This window comes from Molothrus ater, chromosome Z (genome assembly GCF_012460135.2).
Source record: "Molothrus ater isolate BHLD 08-10-18 breed brown headed cowbird chromosome Z, BPBGC_Mater_1.1, whole genome shotgun sequence".
NCBI lineage: Eukaryota > Metazoa > Chordata > Aves > Passeriformes > Icteridae > Molothrus > Molothrus ater.
This window is the reverse complement of record NC_050511.2, coordinates 28280234-28302181: the sequence shown is the minus strand read 5'-3', so window position 1 is coordinate 28302181 and position 21948 is coordinate 28280234. Positions and strand designations below refer to the sequence as shown.

The window sequence follows — 21948 nt, the reverse complement described above, 5'->3', positions numbered from 1 at the left end:
GGCATTTACAGTACCAGGACATAACTCTTCAAAACATAAATACATACAAGTAGCACATCAAGTTACAGTTTTGTCCATTTTTTTCCTACAAAGAATAGAAAGGAAGCAAGAGAGAGGAGTATTATGTCTGAATGGAAGGGTGTGCTAATATCTATGTAATCCAATCCACTGTAAATCAAGACTCTAGAATCACCTGTAATGCTTTCCTCATCAACTTTAATCTAATCCCTGACTTTAGTCCCCCAAAGAATTTTTGCATTGTTTTTCTTATGCATCTCCATAGAGTATTTTTGTCCTATTTGAATAGAATCTTAATGGTCATGAAAACGCAAAGGAGCCTCCACTTGAAATACTGTAGATGCTGAGTCAATTTTCAGATTAAAGTCATTGTACCCAGTACCCAAAAATACTTGACAGTAGGCAACTATATTAAGTAAATCAATACATCTACAGTACCTAAACTACTATAGTGGGTTAATCCTGGCTGACTGTCACGTGTCCACCAACTTGCTCTTCCAGTTCCCCTCCTCAGCAGGACAGGGGGAGAAAATAAGATGGAAAATGTCATGGGTCTAGGTAAGAACAGGCAGATCACTGACCAGCTACCATCTTTGACTTCTCTTGAGGAAAATTCATTAATGTCAATTAATAACAGGTTATGGCAGCAAGAAACAAGAACAAAACTAAAACCAACTTCCTTCACGCCCATTTTTCAGGCTTTACTTCACTCCTGATTGGTATCTGCAGGGATGTTTCTTTCACATTTTTCTCCCTTTTTTCTCTCACAGCTGCTGCAGATTTTTATTCTTTCTAAATTTGCTATCACATGAATGCCACCAAAGTAGCTGACATGCTCAGCTTTGGGCAGCAGTAAGTTCATTTTGGAGTCAGTTGGATTTAGCTCTGTCCAGTGTGTGGACTGCTCCTGATCAACAGATGGTAGTAATCAGCCACTACTAAAGCAACTCTACCAAAAACTTGCCACAAAAACCTTAGCAAATTTTTCTCAACTTGAAAGCAAATTGATTGTCTAAAACATAGTCTTACATTAAAAAACTTTGAAAGAACTTTGCTATAGCTAAATAACTCTGACTATTTTTTTCAGGTAAGAAGAGGTGTATAGAAAAAAATTCATGATAAATAAATGGCCTACCATTATGGTTTACTACAGCTAGTTTTATTACATTTTTTTAAACAAGCAGAAACAGACAAAGGACTGAATGCTACTTTCCTACCAGCTAGGTTTCTGCACACTAAATGCAGATTTCTTTATCTACTATTTTCAGCTATCATTTCTAGTTCACCCTTCTTCCTCTTTAAATTCACAAGATACATATTGAAAAAGCATCTGAGATGTCTTAAAAATGCTTGCTTTCCTTTCAATGTCAGCATTGCTATGCTGCATATTCACAACACTGCCATCTAATGGAGGATGAAATGAAAAGAAGGGAAAAAAATTCAAGACAGAAATTCCAATTTTATGCAGCTGCCTTTAATTATAGTTTTTATCCAAAATACCATCTGAATGCTCCCTTTTCAAACAACATGCATATACACACTTATACATGCACTCTGTAAAAAACTCGAACATATTCGAAATAGTATGTTTCATTCAGAGAGTCCTTGACTGGACACAATGAGCAGTAAAAAAAAGTAATGAAGACACTTCTATATACTGGGAAAGTGCATATAAATCCACAGTAATATTTTTAACTTTTAAAATTGAAATTTGTAATATAAAGACAAGTAATAGTGCATTTTCTGTCCCTTTAACGGACAAAATCTTTTCACATTTGAGCCCTGTTGTGACAAACCAATAAGAAATTACGGTTAAAGCCAAAATTTTGTTTTTAAACACCAAGACTTCCAGTGCCTTGACAGAAAATAATTACTTAAGTAAGCATTGAAGCATTAAGAAAGAAAATACATCTAGAAATAAAATGTATTCTATGCTGGAATGATAATAAGGTACTAAAATACTCAAATCACAACTAAATGGGACACAACTTCTGTCTTTTAGTAATCTTTGATCAGTTTCCATTTCATTTAATACAACTACTGCAGAAGAATTAACAAAACCAGGAGGTGTTATAAATACAGTAGATTTTTTCTTTTTAAGTTTTAAAATTTTAAAAGTATACTTTTGAGTAAAAAGTAACAGAGTAACATCATGCTCATCAGTATGACTGCCCCAAAAAACAGAAGATAGGCTTCCAGGCACTGAAAGGATGGAAGTACTTGGAATAATCATATCAGATGACATCAGCAGATGCATTCTAGAAATTATTTCTACCCATATTTCCTCAAATGATTCAAGAAAAAAAAAAACAAACCACCACAAACACTAAAACTGCTGCTTTGATAAATTATCTGGAGGATCTTCCATTCTTCTTGGTGGTGGTGGTAGTTTTTAGTGGTTTTAATTCATTTCTCATTTGACTGGCTTGTAGCTGGCAGTTATGTCACTTTCTGCACCTAACTTGAAAAAGTGACTAAAAGATTCTCTCTAAAAGAAAACTAAATGTGCTTCTGTAGAAGAAGGCTCCTGGGAAAAACACAAAATGGACATCTCCCTGTCTACTAAAGTATTCAGCAGTGGTTTTTTGGGTTTTTGGTTTTTTTAAACTTGTAAAATTTTTTAAAGTAAATGCAAAATCTAAGTAATTGGACTACCATGTAAAAGGCAGCTGATGTTGCCATAGATAAATGTCACAACCTTTGTACTGGAAACAATTATTTTCTATCTACAATAGAATTAGTTTAATACTTATTCTTCAACCAAAGACTAGTATGACAATCGGCATACTTAAGAGAATGAAACTTCCTCACAATTCTTACTCTTAAATTCTTACTATCGACATCATAAATGATACCACTACTATGCTTATTATTTATCCTGCAATATATATATATACTTGAAGGTAAGCAATTCAACTAAAATTTATTAGTAAGGGCAAACCTTTAGAGAACAAATTGTAAGAAAAAAGTTTAAACAACTTTAACTAATTGGCAGAAATACATGTGAGATATATTTGTGATATGAGAACATCACCTATGAGAGACAAACACAGACAAAAAGAGATTTTCAACCACATCCTATTTCTGAATGGAAAAGAGAATAATTATTTTTTAGTTTAAATAAATAAATAAATAAATCCCCTGCCCCCCATTTTGTACTCTGATTCAGGAAAATATAAAAGAATATACAACAAGCTTCCAGACTTAAACATATTAAGTTAAACACACACATAAGCACATTCTAAAATACATGACATACCTAAGAAGAGTTTTTATAAAACATTTTTTATATCAATAGGAAGTGCATGACTTACGGGTCTTTCCAGCTTTTCACCATTAGTATTTAATATTAATATTTAAAGATTAAAAGCTCTTTCATCTTTATGAAATGAATTACAGGATTTTAAAAACGAGCAAAAAAAATCTGTAGAGAATATCATATTTTGCTACAACAGAAAGTTAATAGATGGTTTATTATTTCACTAGTAGTAGAGGAGTACTATTTCTTAGAACCACAGAAATCTTTTAAGCACAGAAATCTGCATCCAGAGTCAAGTCTTCATGATTTGTTTTTATTTTTTAGTTCAATGAAGTATACTTCAAATGCAACTTGTAAGACATGAACTGATGTCTTCATTCACAAAAGTGTCTTCTCCACCAAAACATTAGTTTTTATACTAGTTATTGTGTTAAAATTTAACACACTAAGCTTGAAATATCTGAAGGATTTTGAACATTTTGCACTAAGTATTGGATTTTGTTAATTAAAATGTGATTTTCACTATATCTCAAATCTATTTTAGTTAGAAGTCTTCTGAAGTTTTAATTTGAAGAATAGTAGTACTTCATTAGGCTATTCTTTTCTCTTCACTTACATAATCTTTTCAGAGAGAAAGCATTATGTAATTCACATTGCAACTGCACAATGTAGGTAAACTACACACCTATGGGACATCATATGGAACCTAACAATCACTGGAAAACATGGAAAATTCTCTTCTTTAAAAAGAGAGAATTGATTTTTACAAAACAGTTACAAAAGCAAAAAATTAGCAGGATGAGGCATGCATTAGGCTGGTAACCTTCTTTACATTATGCAAGTACGCCCTAAAATTATTAAATCGAGGTTTTTTCAGTGATACTCCTTCCTAACTGCTTATAATGACTAAAGCTTTCTTCAGAGAACAGCAGCAATGATGTATTTATTGGAGACAAACACTTCAAGTAATTTAGATTCTTCTTACCAGGTTCAACTATACTCCATCAATTATTTCATGCACTATATCCCACTCTTGCAATACTTTCAATGAAGCATGTCCAAACAGGGACACCATTTGCTGGGATTCAAGAGGCAGGGATGACTGATTGATGATCAGAAACCAATTTATTGGGCCAAACATGTTTATAGAGGACCTCTTAACAGTACAACCATCCAATGACCTTAAACATTGCCTTGTATGGCAACATCCTATTCTTCTTGCTTAAGCAATAACACCACAGTTCACTATATATGGATATCCCTGTTTATCCTTCACCTGAGTTACTGTTTGCTTAACTCTGCACTGGTCATCTGCTAACATGTCCTGCTCCTTTTGTCCTGCGTGTTTCATCTTATACCTGTTTTCACAACCTGCATCCACAATGCACTATATCCCACTCTCACAATACTTTCAATGCATTTCCAAACAATGTAAAAAATGCATTTTGATAAAAAACATTTTATAGGTGCTGTGACTGGAAATGCTTCCTGTGGACTGCCTGCAGAAGTGCTTCACAGGCACAGTTTGCTAAGAGGACAGGATTTAATAAATCCTGGTATCAGTAACTGTCCTTTGCTATGGAATCACGCTGTGATGTATTTTCACACGAACCTTCTGGCAACTTGTAAGCAGTGTTGGAGAAACCTTTGGTAGCAGCTTGCCACCTGTAAAAGCATTGAGAAAGCAAGCTTTTCTTTTCTGGTAAATCATAGACAGTACACTCTTTTCTCTGACACATTCTGTCACACACAACAAAAATACAAATGCAAAACACCATTCTTTAAGGTCCTTTTTACAGAATAGGAAAAATATACTCCTGAATTCATTATTTGTATTCATATACGCATACGCAAACAGTTTGCAATATTTTTCAGAGTTCAATATTAACTAGTGCCTTACAAAATATCTGGCTTTTTTTCTTAATTCCTATTTCTAATTTATTTTATGTTTACATATAATGCCACCTACACGTTCTTACAAAAAAGACTCAGTTTGCATTATGTAGAATTGATTACATCAGCATCAGTTAACATTACAAAAATGTGGTCATTTTTCTCCCATTCCTTTGAAAGCTGGACAACAGAAACAGTGTGACATGGCACAACTAAAAGAAGCCATATTTTCTTAAATATTCCACCTCACAGCCCTTTTTCCTCTTTATCCTTCAGTGGTACCTTTAACGGCATTACACTTACTCCTTGAAAGATTGAGTCACTAATTAAGTCACTATTAACCTCTTTTTCTTTATTATGATTTCAATCTGTATTTCTACCTTGAATCTTTCTCCTGTTTCACTCACATTTACTTCTCCGTCCATCCCTGATGCCTATACAACAGAAACTCCCTCCCTGGAGCCTTTATCTCTCTGCTGTGTGTAAACTGCTCTTGCTCCATCCTTCTCTTAGCTCTCTGTTCTTTCCTTAGTACCTCTGAACTTCACTTTCTCAGATCCTTAAAGTAACTGCTTCTACCCCATGTCTTTATCTACCTACCAATTCCTGCATTTTAAAATGGAAGTATTCTGCACATGCAAAATTAGAATTTATTTTAACAAAATTAACCTCCATCTGCAACAGACCAAAATTAACCACTTCTCTAACAGCTCCTAAAGTAAGAAAACAGTCTGTGCAATAACATGTGTGTGCATATATATTTAAACGTATATATATAATTATAAAAAATAACTTGTTATTGTGCAGTACCTAATACATACACTAGGTCATACATTGTCAGTTATTTTTTGCATACAAACATTACAGTCATCATCATGGATTTACCAATAGAAAGTTTACTATTATCAAGCATAAAAAACCATTCTAAACATGCCACCTGGGGAAAACCTCAAATTAGAACTTGACATATTGCAGATTAAAGGGGAAGATATACACCTGGTATGAGTAAATGAGCAGAGGAATAGGAAATTTTCTTTTATTTTGGATAGCAATTTATCAGTTAAACTGTTACTCCGCTGGATTACTTAAGGCCATTTTCCAGCACAATTAGTTTGTGCCAGTTAACATCACCAGTTAGTGCGATACAGCAAGTCAAATTACTGTCAGGACTTTCAGAAGTCTTTTTTAAATTTAGGTTTGGGTTTAACAATAATTGATGATTCACGGCAATATAACCAGATGAGTATATTGAATCTTTTTTCTACACAACTCAAATTTTTAGAGAGCTCCAAGTCTAGTTGTCATGATTAAAAACTATGGTTGCATTTACAGATGGTAAAGTTGAGGGACTGATCATGTTGAAAATTAGATACTATTATTGTATAATCCTCAGAACTGTTGGACACTCCTCACTGCTGTGTCCTAAATACAGCACAGAAAATGGAGTAATGAATTGTCCCTATATTTATAAAGTTATAAATTACTTTTTGAAGTTCAGAAAATATTTTTTTCTATGTATTTTTTCTATTTTTTTAATAAGGATTTTGAGATATTCTAAAATTTCATTTTACATTTTTTCGCAGGTTTCATCTATTAGCATCTAGTTCATTATATTAACGGATGCCAAATCCAGCAAATTAATATTATCAATGATAGATCACAATACTTAATGACTTCTGTCTGGGGGAAGGAGAAGAATGCAATGAAATTCCAATCAGAAGTAAAAGTTCTGGCCAAGTCTCATGCAAAGCATGTAAAACTCCATCATATTCATTAAGTTTCTCTAAAGCATATGATAAATTATTGCAAAAGCGTGGCTAATTTTTTTCAAGACTGAGATGCCCAAAATTCATCACTCATGTATATCTTGTAGCTTCTTTAAATTCTGAATGACACAGCAGGATGAATTAACCAGTGGTCTTAATACATCAACAATCTCATTGCTTCAACTGGTAAGCATTATTTATAACTGAAATTCATAGATGATAAGGCTAAAAAATTAAGACCAAACAGATTTATTTTAGATTCTCAATCTACTGAATTTTATTTTTTTTCCAAAATGACTCTTCCATCAAGTTCCATCAAGGCACCTCATTTGTACTTTTGCTCAGCAAAGTAGAACAATGTTTAGAAAACCTATATACATTCAAATAAATAATGAAAAAATGTGTAGTTTTATGTAACTTCCTTCCAGGAATTTCAGAATGCTTTGCAAATACTTGTGTTTTTTCTTCATAACACAGAAGAAGTAACTAGACCAAAGAAAGGCTTGTTTATAATGGTCACAAGGCAAGCCATAGTCAGAACTGACACTGGAATATATTCAAATTTCTACTTCCTGCTTCAGATGTAAGTCTGAAAAGAGGAAAACATAGTCATTTTTTTCTATTCTTAATTTTTTTCAAGACTCTCCTACTATTCAAATTCTATTAAAAAGCAAGAAAAGAACAGCAGAAAAGTATTAGTGAATAAGAAGTCATGGGGTTCTACCATGTATTTTAAAATGTAATAAAACAACACAAATGTTAAATAATTTGCAGCTATTTATGTAGCTTACACCTTAACAAAAGACAGAAAGGAATTAAATTAGCTATGCAATGTTCTAACAAACATTATGTCCTATTTAAATCTAAACTAAGTAAGCAAAGAACCATCGTGATATTAAAAAAACCCCAAACAAAATTTAAATAAAACAAAAACAACAAAAACAAAATCAACAACAAAAAAAGCACATGCAAAAGAAAATCACACAAAAGACAGCATAAAACCAAACACCACAACAAGAAATGAAACGCAAACCAAAGGAAAAAACCAAAGAAATAAACCAAAAGAAAAAACAAAACCAAAACAACAACAACAAGAATCCCATATCTCCAACCCTCAAAAAAAGCTAAAAAGAGGCAAACCTTCCCAGAACAATGCAAAGAAAAAACATCAATATTGGAGGAACTTCAAAAGCAAGAGTTTCTGTCAGTGTTAAGTGACAGAAACCATGCAGCTGTGAACAGTGCTGTGTTGAAGCTCTTTTGAGACACTGGGAAGAGAGGCTTTGTGACAAAGGTTGTTGAGGTTTGAGATGATAGGAGAGGAAGAGAAGGTAGCACAAAGTGTCAGTAACACAGAAACTGCAGAATTCTCTACAATTTTTTCCTCTAATAAATAAAACCTGTTTGTAAGCCTCATTTTTCCAGTGAAGACACTGATACGCTCTTGCTGTAAGGCATTTTGCAGTCCTATGAACTAAACTCCTCAAATATTCCTATTAGGGTAGTGAAGTGGCCAGTTGAGCACAAAAACAGCAACAACATTTAGGAATGAAATCTATTTACAGTAAAACTGTAATGGCAACTATCTTGGAACACCAGGTTCAACTATTAAAGCCACTCAAATATATAACTTGCAAAAAGAGGAATCAAAGAAGTGAAACCAGAGCATTATGTATTTCACCTACCACAAAGAGAGAAGAGTAACTGAAGCAAACAAAAATTCACTGACTTGAGTGTGCATTCAAAATAAGTGAAACTACTGTTAGACATTTTTGGAAGAAATGGAGTATGCTTCTGTTGACTAAAGCTCTCGAACAAAAAACCAGACTCGCTGATGGGAAACAAAGTCTTTTTTAGCAAGCCCTGGGTTATCAACAAATACATCATTGTCACTAAAGATCCTAGAGAAACATCTGCAAACAGTAATGGAAAATTGAACTCATTCCTAGAAAATATGAGTTTCCAACCAACAAATATGTTAGACAAAAAGAAAAGCTCAATGTAAACAGAAATTGCATTCAATTTAAACTCTAATGAAAAAAAATGTCAGACCACAGCAACAGAATTTCATTTCACTCAAGGAAAGAAAGAAAAAAAGGAAAAATTAAATGACAACACAGGCTTGTCCCTTCCCTCCTTTTTGCCACTTTTTTTTTGTCAAATCTTTTTTTTTAAATCACTCACCCTGACTTCCTATCATAAAGCTTTCATGAAAATGTTTTCAAATAATCCTGGCTATTATTAACTGTCACCAAGCTACCACTGTGTTGCATGCTACCTGGAGTCTATCATCTTAAACATTAAATCTTTATTGCAAAAGACATGCTTTAATTTTAAACAAGCTAGGGTAAATTTGCTGCTTTAATGTAAATTTCTGTATGACACAGGACACAACCTTTATAAACACTTAGTAGGTTAAAAATGCCTTGTCTCAAATAGGATTTACATTTAGATGGGCATATTCTAGTACTTCTTAACACAAAACACACAACTTTCTCAGTGATGAGAGTTTCACCCATCAAAAGATGGCATTTTCAATACATATACATTTATATAGCTATACTTATCTATATAAAATATACTTGAGAGCAATGACATACTAGTGCAACTGCTTTGTTTCACCCTGCAGAGAATGTGACTGAACACCAACTCCTTCACCATTTTGCCTTTGAGAATAATGAAAATTAGGTTCTACATTCTTGTTCTTCTTTCCTCTGGTCTCCCTTGACGGAAAAGATCATTCTTCCGCTTTTATTGTACCTTTTAAACTAGACATTTTTATGACTGCCCTTTCAGCTGGGTTTTCCAAAACAACTGTTTTAACAATTCTATTTAAATGGCTGGAGAAAGGAGCCAGCAGGAACCTCTTGCAGTTTAACAAATGGAGATTCCAAGCACTGCACCTGGGGAGGAAAAACCCCATGAACCAACAGCAGCTCACCCAGGAAGGCCCAGGAGGAACCCGGGCCGGTGGTGAGCGCCCCAGTTCCCTGCCAGGCTCACTGGGAGTGCTGCCAGCGGGACACGGAGGGATCCTGCCCTCTCCCCTGCCCTGTGAGGCCACACCTGGAGTGCTGTGCCTGCTCTGGGCTCTCCAGCCTACGAGAGATGAGGAGCTACTGGGGAGAGCCCAGAGAAGGGCCACAAACACGGTGAAGGAACAGGGGTTTCCCTCTCCTGTGAGGGAAAGCTGAGGGAGCTGGGTCTGTTCTTCCTGGAGAAGATGCAGCAGCACCAGACTCACCACAGGACCTGACAAACTGAGGGGTTTAAGGCCACCAAAAGACGTCTGACACGTCTGAGTGGGGTCTTTTCCCTTTGGGCTGTTTTTTGTGCTCGCCAGGCAACAGCCGGGTGCCAGAGGCTCCTGTATTCGCACACTCGGCCCAGTGTGCGGCCTCCAGCAGGACCCGGGCCCTGTCCTGGCAGTGCCCCACAGCACCACTGAGGGCTCCCGGCCACTTCCTCCGTCCCGGACGCCTCCCGCAGGTACCCTGTGCCACTGGCTGGGCGGGAGCAGAGTGGAAGGGAGATTTCTCCTGCCATGGGGGGCAGCGTGCCTGGGGGAACGGAGGGGGAGGCAGGTGTCGAAGGCAGCTGAGGGGCTGCTCGGTCACTTTCCAGTAAAGTCTCCTTTTCCTGCAAGGAGACCCTTCGGGAGGCCCCCGTCTCCCCTCTCTGCCCACGCTCTGGGCCTTCTCTGCTGCCCGGCTCCCCAGAGAAGCTCTGGCTCCGGGCCCGTCTCTCGGCAGCCCATGGCGCGCGGTACCGCCGAGGCTCTGCAGGAGAGCGGCTCCGCCGCGCCGGCCGCCTCGAGCGGGGAGCAGCGGGAGGCGGCGGCGGCCGGGCTGTGCCCCATCTGCCTGGGCGACCTGGACAACGCGGCGCACGTGGACACCTGCCTGCACACCTTCTGCTTCGCCTGCATCCGGCAGTGGGCTGCCGTGCGCGCCGCCTGCCCGCTCTGCAGGCAGCGCTTCGGCCGCATCCTGCACTCCGTCAGGGCGGACGACGACTACCAGGAGTACGTGCTCGGCCCGCCCGGCTGCCGCCAGAGCGCCGCGCCCGGCCACAACGCTCTCGGCCCGTCCCCGCACCGGCGCTACCGGCTGCGCCCGCGGCCCCGCCGCCATCCCCCTGCCAGGACAAGGGGGCGGCCGCCAGGGGCCGGACGGAGAGCTCCAAGAAGCTCCGACACCTCTGCCCGATAGGCTCAGGGCAGCGCCCGGCCCGCCCCGCCGCTGGACCTGCCATCCTCTCGCACGTGCTGGGGGCGCGGCTTACGGCCCTCGTGCGCTTGGAATGAACACCCAGAGCATTCCCGGAGCACGCGTCTCTCACAACCACTTGGTACACTGCATATGAATACACTAATTCGGTGGAGGTGTTATTTCATCTCTGTCTCTCTTTTTCATTACTATTATTATTAGTCATAATAGTATTGTTATTTTTTTAAATTATTAAAGTGTTCTTATCTCAATCCAAAAGGTTTATCCTTGTTTTTCCAATACTCCTCCCCAGTAAGGAGAGGGTGGCAAGTGGGTGCATGGATCTCAGTTCCTGGCTGGAGTTCTCCAGCTGGAAGAACCCCAGCTTTCATCGGTGCTGGTGCTGGAAAATCATTGGCTTTGGACACTGAACAAAGTTCCATAAGCTTTTCAGAGCATGATTCTCTCAAAACCAAAGGAAGCCACTTCAGGCAATGCTTTCTAACAGTGCCTTGTTAGTGTAGGAAAACAAAAGGGGACAATGTCCAGAACTTCTTTATATAAATGCTGCAACAGAGCCTCTTTCACTTGAACTCCCGGAGCCTTCCCTCTCCAAGCACCACAACATCGCTGCCCAAGCTCTGTGGCCATCATCCAGAATGCCTGACCTGAAGCAAAGCCAGGTCCATGGACACAGGGCACCCTGACAACCCTCTCCCTCCCAAATGGATTCCACACCCAAATGGATTCCACACCTAAATAGATTCAGTCATCCCCCTGTCACAGCCCTCTGAGCCTTCCTCTGACCCTTCCCTACAGCAGCAGCCCAACTCCTCTGGCCCAAAGTGGCTAAAATGCAGGAGAGAGCTGGTTTCAGGCTTCACAAAAGATATACTGCTGGGGACCATCTGTTGACCTGTACTCCTTGCCTTGGTGTTTTTTGCAGAGCAAAGCTCTAAACTCCAAGCATCCCAGAACTTTGGGAGCCACCCAAGAAGCAGACTGACATGCAAGCAAAGCATATCTGTGCCAGGGGCCAAAACGTGGGTTCCCCACCCCTCTCTATCTCTGAGTCTTACTGGGCCCATCCCAGTCCCCCACTTTCAGTCCTCTCCCCAGATACACCAGCACCATATTTGAACATTTCTACGAGCTCCACACAATCCCCTTTTGCTGGGGCAGCCCCACAAACTCTTATCCCACATCCCACATGGTTCCTCAGCCCTGCTGGCAGAGTTCCCATTGCCAGTGAACCCTCTGCACAGCATTCCTGTGGGACCCATCTCCATTGGCAGGGAAGGGTCTGGAGGTCCTGGGGACATGAACATACAAATGACACTGGTGGTGTGCCCTGTAGCCAAAAGGCAAAGAGGCTCTGGGGGGGAGACTGTAAGTGCTGCCAGCAGGACAGGGAGGGATCCCAACTGCTCCCCTGGCCACATCTGGAGTGCTGTACCCAGCTCTGGACTTTCCTTCCCAGGACAGATGAGGAGCTACTGGAGAGAGGCCAGGGAAAGGCCATGAACTGCTAAACGAACTGAAGTCTGTCCCCTTTGAGGAAAATATGAGAGACCTGCAATGGTTCAGCCCAGAGAGGAGAAGGTACATGGGGATCTCATTGTTGTTTGTAAACACCAGATGCAGTGAGTAAAGAAGAGGGAGCTTGACTCCTCTTGAAGGAGCCCAGTGGCAGAACAGGAGGCAATGCATAGCGAGTGAAATGCACTGTATTTTATTAAATTCCATTTAAGCATGAGATTAAACTTTTTCACTGTGACAATGGACTTGGACGGGCAATTGTCTATACATTGTCTATATATCATCTATACATCTTTGGCCTTCAGTATCCTTAAGAAAATGGAAGCAGAAGGTAATCTTCCCTCTACCACTTCCCTAGGTTGTGCAGAATTAACGTGACAAAATAAGACAAGACCATCTACTGGACTCTTTACACTTGTAACAACAGCTGTGATGAAGTTATGACTAATTACCTTCAATAAAATATGGATGAAAAATCTAGTGAAACACAGAATAAAGCCAAATTACAGTTCCCGGACTGCAAGCTAAAAGTACAAATGAAGGTCCTGACACAAGATGATGACCAGCATTTCTCTTAATTCAGATAATTAACCATGGCCTAAGATTGGGAAAATGAACATTACTTCACTGTGCTTTACTGCACTTAAGTTTTTCAGAGAACAGTAAAAACAAAACACACTAATTCTGCAGCAATATCAGATAAATCAATTTAACTTGTTTATATATTCATCAGCCTATAAAAGAGAATGAGAGGCAGAGCAAACTAAGTATCAGCAAGTGTTACAATAGCTAGGAATGCATACAAAACTGCTATAAGGAGCTCAGTGGGGGGCATGCAGGCTCATCAGTACATAAGAAACTAGAAACCATTTACTAGGGTACCAGAATTCCTTGCCGTGTTTTTGGTGTAATTTATTTTATTAAACCAGCCTATAACAGGAATTGTCTCAAACCATTACTCTTTGTCTTTACTGATGTAGATAGTATCTTCAAATGCCAGTAAAACTCAAAATAAAAGCAATGACTTGTCATTAGCCAATTCAGAGGTAGGCTAGATGGTGAAATTATTGATCCAAGAAGTATCTTGTAGCATCAAACACTGCACTGACAATAAAAAGTACAAATCAAACTTCTTCTGATTTTATTCTGAGATTCATGTTGATCTGCATTAGATAGGACTAATACAGGACAGGAAAGAAGTACAGAATGGGAAATACAGAACAGAAGATGTTCAGTATTGCAGAGCATTATTACCCTATAGCACAGGACACAAAGATAATTTTAGAACCAAAACCTGTGTTAATCTATGTAAAAGAAGAGATGACCACATACATCCATGGTCTTTCTCCCACACTCCTACATCCATGCAGATGCTCCAGCCATTCCCGAAATCTGGGAAGGCAGTATGACCAGGGATATGTGTGGTTGCAAACCACAGAAGTATCATCATTTCCTTGGCTGGGTGACTGCACCATTATCATGTTTATACCAGCTTATATACATTGAAACCATCACAACTCCTTGGCATTAGGACGTTGGAACATATGAGTTCAGAGTTTTGTCCTCATCAGTAAATAGTTAGGAATCACTCTTGACATGCCAAGTGTTCTTATACTAAAACCTCTTTCACTATGCTTTAGTATTTTTAAATCAGCATACAATTAAATTAGCTGGCAAACTTTTTAAAAACACTTTCCTCTTGTGGGTAGGGAGACAGAAGGGTTACAGACTTCTCTAGAAAGAGTTAAAAGGCAGTGAGAATTTGCCAAAAATGCTGATCTTCTGTAGAATTTAGATTCGAAAGGCATCACACTTATGACAAAGTTATGACAACTTTGCTCTTGCCGAACAGTATGCTTAGTTTTAGCTCTTTTCCTTTTTTATTAACCAGAACACAACAAAGAATATGTGTCATTTTATCATTATTCCTTTTGGGTTGCTGTAAAAGATAAAAGGATCGTTTGAGATCTATATGCCTTCTTTCAATAATTACTTTCTAAAGTAATCAGAATTGCCATCAGCCAGTTGTTCCTTATGTTTTGACAAAAGATCAGGATTCTGCTTATGAGAGTGACAGTATGATGTGCTGCTTATTCAATTTTCCTGTCAAATTAATAGGAGATATTTTCCCACAACACTGCAAGAAGATAAAGAACTTCTCTAGTCATAAAGTCTAGCCAAAAATTTGGCTAGCTTCCTGTGGGTTAGGTTCTCCCCCCCGCCGCCCCCAAAACTGAGATAAATAGTTCATTAACAGTAACTGTTTGATTTTTTTAAGACAGTCAAGTGATCAGATTTACCTCTTCATAACTAGCTTATCTAGAATATTAAATATCAATGTTTTTAACTAAGGATTTTGAAAAGGTGTGAAAAAAGCTGCCAGAAAGAAAAAGAATGTGTTCCAAAGCTCCAGATCCTTAAGAATATTTTATTCAGATAAACACAAGACATTAGGCCTGGATTTCACATTACTGAGATTCTTACTTAAAAACTGCAAAATGCATACTTTTACTGATTTTTAGTTCATTTACAAGATCCTTTTATCCCACCTTAAATAAATAAAGGGGCTATTGAAATTTAAAGTCTTTAACTTCACATAAATATCTTGTTTGCATTTCATGCAAAATCATGTTATATTACATACCTTCCCCTTAAGAAGCCTCTACAGGAGGCTTGATTTGGCAGGGACAGAACTGGTAAGCGACTGAACTAACAGTCGCTTTTTAATCTGTGAGAAGTCTACTAGCCACAAAGAACATGCCAAAAGAGTGGAAGAGATTTCTGCATCAATTCTGTACTAGCTCCTGTTCCATATATTTCTATGAGATGTTCTATGCTCCCTTGCAACAAGCCTGAAATCTATCATTAAACAAGTTTGTATCAATTCTATGGGTTGGCAGGCAGTGAAGACCAATCTTAGATAATTCAACCTCATGCTACCTAATTGTGTCTTGTATTTCTGGTTTAAACAAACACCACATTAAAAAAAAAACAAAACAAAACAAACAAAAAAAAATGTCAACAGCGGTATACCTTTCCATTAAGAAATGCAAAAGCCACTTTTCCTGGCTGTTTGTCACAGTAAACTGAGAAGGGAAAATGAGATTTAAAAGAAGAGTAAAAAGGATCAATAAGAAGTAGTATTGACAGTTGACTAAATTCAATCATGTTGATTAATTAAATTGCATTAATTAAATCAAATTAATTAATTTAATTAATTAGATACAATTTATGTTGATTCAGTATTGCAAAACCCAAATAATGCCCTTGAATCTGCTCTTAAAGACTTGCACTAAGAAAGTTTTCTATGCAACCAGGTAATTAAATTTCTATCAGAGAACTACCTTCATGTAGTACTTAAAGCAGAATAATCAGAATTTGTTACACATTTCCATTATTTTACTAGATCTTTTCCTTGCTTGCTGCATGTCTAAAAAGTCAAGAACAGTTCAATTAAAGAAAACAACACAATTACATTCTATAATAGTTTTAATTAAGAATTGCAACTTGAGAAACAGAATTGCATTCAATTTCCATGCAGTGTCCAAATTTCCAGGTATTTCCATTCCACTTTGAAAAATTGATGAAAGAAGGGAAATCCTCAACTGCAAAGCCTAAAACAGAAGCTCTGCCATCTTGATATGCAATTGTGCACAAAATAAAGCAGTATGGGAAAGTCCTTGCAGACTTTCATAATTTGGGAATACAAGTCTATGTTCTGATTTGCAGAAGCTTTCTCTCCAAGTTCAGATCTGGCATTCTAACATGAATACACTTTATATTGCCCTCATTGAATCACCACTGCCATTTCATTCAGGCAAAAGCTGTAATTGTGTCCTTGTGGTTTTTCAACAAAAGTGAAGACTGATGTTAAGTCACATATCCTGATAGCAGGGCCTACAGGAGAAGAAATAAAACTACAGAAAGCATAGAACTGCATATGCAAACATTTTCAATAAAGGATGGAAATGACTGCAGAATTTTTATTTTTCTCCTAACATTATTCCCTTATTTCCTGTTAAACATATGTAAGTCCAAATCCTAGAAAATACCATTTGGAAGTTTTGTGTTCAGCAGGGTCTCTGAACACTTAATAGGGTTATTTTTTATTTATATTGCATGTGATAAGACCAAATTAGATCATTAAATTTTAACATTCCATGGAGGAATGATAATGGCTTTCTGGTGATGTCAGAATACTTTGTATACAACTTCTGCATTTACTTTTCCAGTGTGATCAGCATCTTATTTTATTGCGCAGATGTCACTCCACCAAATTATTATCAGATTGTTCCATCTTTAAGTAGATAATTCTATGCCATATGTTTTGTAGGAATTAAGATTCTTGCACTGGTACGTACCATATTGCTCTCTCTTACTAAATACAGTTAGAGAATTAATGCTTAATAGACACATGCAGTGAACACTAAACCTGCCGCTGGGAAGGACGTGACACAAAATGGGGACATCACTTGATGTTCTTTTCAACTGTAACCAACCTATTGGAAAAGAGCTAGCAATTTAAACTCAAGACTTGTACATCATGAAATTCCATCAGGGAAGATAGAAGGACTGGGAATTGATGCATTTTAATTAATTGATAAGTTGCCTCTATCTTCTGAGAAAATACAAAGATTCTTCAGCTTCTATTGACTGACGGTGGAAACTAAGGATGCACTATCCCTTGCAGATTCAAAAGTTTTGTGAACATAGGTACTTTTTCCTTTTTTTAAGGAAAAAGTAAAACTGGGCTCAAGAGAATCATAAACAGAAGAAAAATTAAGTTAAACCAAAACCAATTACTGCTGCCTGGGTCAGGAACACTGCATTCATCCAAATTAATCATGAGTGTGTGTTAGGTATTTGTGCTACAGGTAAAGTTGACCTTTCTAAAACTAGATGCCCATCTTCCTGAAATCATTTTTCTCTGATTATCTGCTGAGTAAATGTTTCTCTGAAACATTTACTCAGCAAATAATATACCTGCTACCCTTTATGCTAAAACGACAAAATGACCCTTTTCAATTTCTTCACTATTGCAGACATCTATGAAGGCACAGGGATGGATTTATTGCATGCTATGTCTTCTTCTCCAAGGACAACATTCCTATGGAAAATGTCAACTGCAGTAAGCAGAGTAGCTAAAAACCCTACTAAAAATTCACATTCTTCATACAGTATCAAGTTAAATGAAACATTATCCAACAAAGGCCTGCAATTACCACAGGAATTCCCACAAATAAGCTCTTTGAGTAACATACCTACCAAATGAGGTCTGGATTGTGGGGTTCATTTCCTTCTAATGTTTATTTCTTTCAGGAAAGAAATTGAGAAAATTGGAAAAAAAAATACCAAGCAGTATATTCCAAATACAAAATGCTATCTATTTTTCCTGGTTTTTTAGCACAGGTTTTAACCGGGTTGAAATTTTATTGATGCTACACTTATGGGAATCTTAACACGCAGAATTGCAATGTCAAGTAAATGGTTCTAGTCACAAAATGAAAGCATTTGAAATGAAATGTCTATTTCTACTGCACAAGAAGCAAACACTTTCATTATATGTCCTTTCTTGGCCTTATGCTTTTGAACTCAGCATTGACCTCTAGGAAAAAATATGCCTAATTCATTCCTATAATATGGGTTTTCAGTTCAGATTAATATCCATAGAATTACATGTATGGCCTCCTTATGTCTTTTTCCTCATTTGACCTACCCAGCTGCCTACTCTAATATTAAGAAGAGAAATAAAAATTTTGTTATCATGTTTCTAAAATGTTTTTACAGACCCCAATCTGGAAGTTCACTTCCACTAGGCACAAAAATTAATTGTGATGCTAGCTTAAATATATTCATAGACTGCCTAAGTGTTTTTTTCATTTTTGTACTGGGATTAACATACTTGCAAGGATAATGTTTCTAAACCCACCATGTCTACAAGAGAGATACAGGACTTGGTTACTCACAACTCAAGTACATGTTGGTGTCCTGGATCCAGCCTATATGGAGAAAATCAGAAAGCTAAAATGCATTTATAAATAAAATTGTAGCTTTCTTTTCAATCCAGCTTCTTGTACCTTTGTTGTCTCTCTGTGTGCTAACTCTGACCTTTTCAATAAAAGGGTGTTTCCTCCTACTGGCTTTCATATAAGGCTCCTTCAACAACTTTTTGAATTAACCTTTTTAGAACACAAATATTCAGAATTTCATAGTCTTTCAGGTAGTTTTACTGTGGTCTTCTACAATTGACACTATTGTATCACTGCTACTGCAAAAAAAATGTTACTCATAATATCTACAACTCTGTTTCTTTTATTGAATAACATCCTGTATTCACACAGCCATCAGCTGCAAAGACCCTAGGTCTCGGTCATGTCTAAGAGATTTAAGTCCCAACTGCCACAAGAGGTCCATCTTTTTACATCACTGAACAAACAAATTAAATTTAAGCATTGACACTCTGCTGGCTTGCATACCTCTGCCGGAAGCTGTGCCACATCACTCTCCTGTCAAAACAATATCACTTAGGACTAATGCAACATTGTCCTCCACATTTGAGAAGAGACACCAAGGGGGTGACAGGTTTGCATAACTGAGAGAGGACAATTTAGTAAAGAGACACCTCCCTGCCATGGTTTCAGCATTTTAAAACAGTGGTAATTAATTTCTTCATCAGACACAATATAAGAATAATTTTTAAATATCCATGATGCTAAAGAGCAAAAAAAATACCAATAAAGCAGTCCCATTACCACCACTCCACACTTCTGTAGGTCCAGTTTTCATTTATAGCTGGAATACTTGTGCTCAAGGCTTCCTACCCGTACAGCTGACTTTGTCTGCATCCTGTTACTCAAAAAATTGTATTTGTTCAAGTACAATTTTTAGATTTCTGGGAAACATAAGTGGCTCCACACTTGGAAAAGTTGCATATGTTTTACACTTGAGTAAAATTAGAAACAGGTAGCAGATCTGTAACTATTACAGGCAAAAGAAACCATATCAATCTTCCCTGCTTCAGCTAAAAAAGTTCTTACCCTGAAGTAACTTGAAAGTTCATGACTCCCACAGCCTGCCAGTCAAAAGAGGAAGCAAAGCTTAAACCCGTAACTGAGCTCAACCATAACTAGCCAGCCTGTCTGCAGGCCCTTGTTTCATGATCTGTGACCAGTAATTCATGCAGCTTTTAATTCATAGCTCTTTTAAATGGAAGGTTTTAATCTTAAAGGAACAAATAATGAATGAAAAAAAATGTTTAAACAATGAAACACTGTCCATGGATATCTATTTTGCATAAGTCTAGTTCAGATGCCTAAGATCATCTGCGCAGTCTCAATCTCTTTATCTGCCTGTTCTTCTGCAAATAATTCTCATTTTACTGACAGTACTATTTTTCTAATCATTTCAATTGTCTGAATTAATGTCTCCAAGCCATTGCATGAAAATACATCATTATGAGCTAGGCTTGGAATGAATGTTTTCTCAATTAAGAATGTGTGCATTGTTTCTTATCCTGACAACTGGGAGATTCAGTTACTTCACATAATAATAGCCTCATCCTACTTCTTTAACACACTTGCTAATGAATTACAGTATCACATATGCAGCAGCACAGTCATGTGGACCATAAAATGGTGCCACACTACTCTGCATGTTTTGCACTCTTTAGTTCCAGCATAAACTAAGGCCATTCCTACTTCCAAGCCATACACTACAAAATACTGGCAAAAAAAGAGAGGTATGGTTATCAACATAAAATATTTGTTTGATTTCCTATATATTAAAAAAATCCTATACTCCACTCATCTAATTTTGTAATGCATGGCAACACTCTTAATGAACACTCTTAAAGTTTGCTAATTAACACAGATTGGGGAAATTACAATATAAATACATCATGCTTTACTGCCCCCCAGTTTAAGACATCTAACAACAACAAAAACAAACAAACAAAACAAAACAAAAACAACAACAAAATCACCCTGTACTCCCTCACCCCCTTTCCTGACTTTGGAAGACTAATTTCTTTTTAGCACCTTTTGTTTAGATCACATCTATATAACTGTCCAGTTCCCTCTCTTTAAGAAAAATGTAGATAAGGAATCGTGAGTTCAGCAGAGGTTCAAGGCTGTCAGAGAAAAGAGCAAGAGAAAACTGAGTGAGATGAGCACATTTAGCATGGAAAATGTTTCAGGAGGAAACCAACAGCACCCCTCTGCTACTTGAGACATTACCAAGAGAACAGAGTGAAAGTGGTGGATGACAAAAGGGTGAGAGACAGTGGTCATTTATTCAAATACAAGTGGGTAGAGATTGGAAATAAGAAAAATTTTTCTCCATGAGGACAGACTGGCCTCAGTGGAACCAGGCCCTGAATTATTCTTTGATCCTATGAAACATACAAAACAGCTGACAACTTCATTTACATATCAGACATATACTGAAAATGGTAACTTCTACAAGGTTTAAAAGCCAGTAAATTTTCTCCATCAGTGATAACAGAAGGTGAATTTTGAAACTCTTTAGTTATGGTACGCATTAACTTTTATAAAATCTATTAGTCAGCAAAAGAAGACAAAATAAAAGAGACTGGTTGTATTATGACATAAAATGCAAGAATGATTGTTTAACAAATCCATAAGCTTAAAGAGTAGCATATTCTCAGAGGAAGAAGCAGGAAATACTTTTTCCATAATACTGATAAAGGGTCAAATCACAAAAAGCAAAAAAATCCCAAGAAAACTCAGCAGGCCTAGTAAAAATACTTCACCTGACTTCTGAGTAACAGTATAGTATAACCACTATGACAGTTTCTCCTCAACTAATTTAAAACCTATCAATTCTGAACATCAGGAAATTTCAACATTTAAATGTAGTGGTCAACATGCATTGAGTATAGTTATAATAAACTAGGGGATAAGGACATACAACCTTTCCTCCCACATGGTTATGTACAATTTTAATGTAAGCATAAATTGCTCAGAGTTTTAGTAGTCATATAGTCGAATACTTTGGACTCAAATTAAAACTTCAGTCATAAACTATAAGCAGGCTTTCTTTTGATAAAGTAGTTATCCCTGATATATTTAAGCTTTCTTATTTCTCATTAAACTTCATGACTACTTAGAGCAATGCAGACCATTGCTACTTAAAAACTAACATATTTTAAGAAAAAAACAGACTGTCTGAAGAAAAAGAACTGTCATTAATAGTATACAGATTCCATAAAGTGACTCATTATGTGGAACTTCTGATAGGGTTGTAG

At 37.5% G+C, this 21948-nt stretch overlaps 1 protein-coding gene across 4 annotated transcripts in view; it reads right to left on the bottom strand.

Moving 5' to 3' along the window:
- The window catches only part of KDM4C (lysine demethylase 4C), a 250048-nt gene that overhangs the window by 122024 nt on the left and 106076 nt on the right, over positions 1 to 21948 (bottom strand). The window lies entirely within an intron of this gene.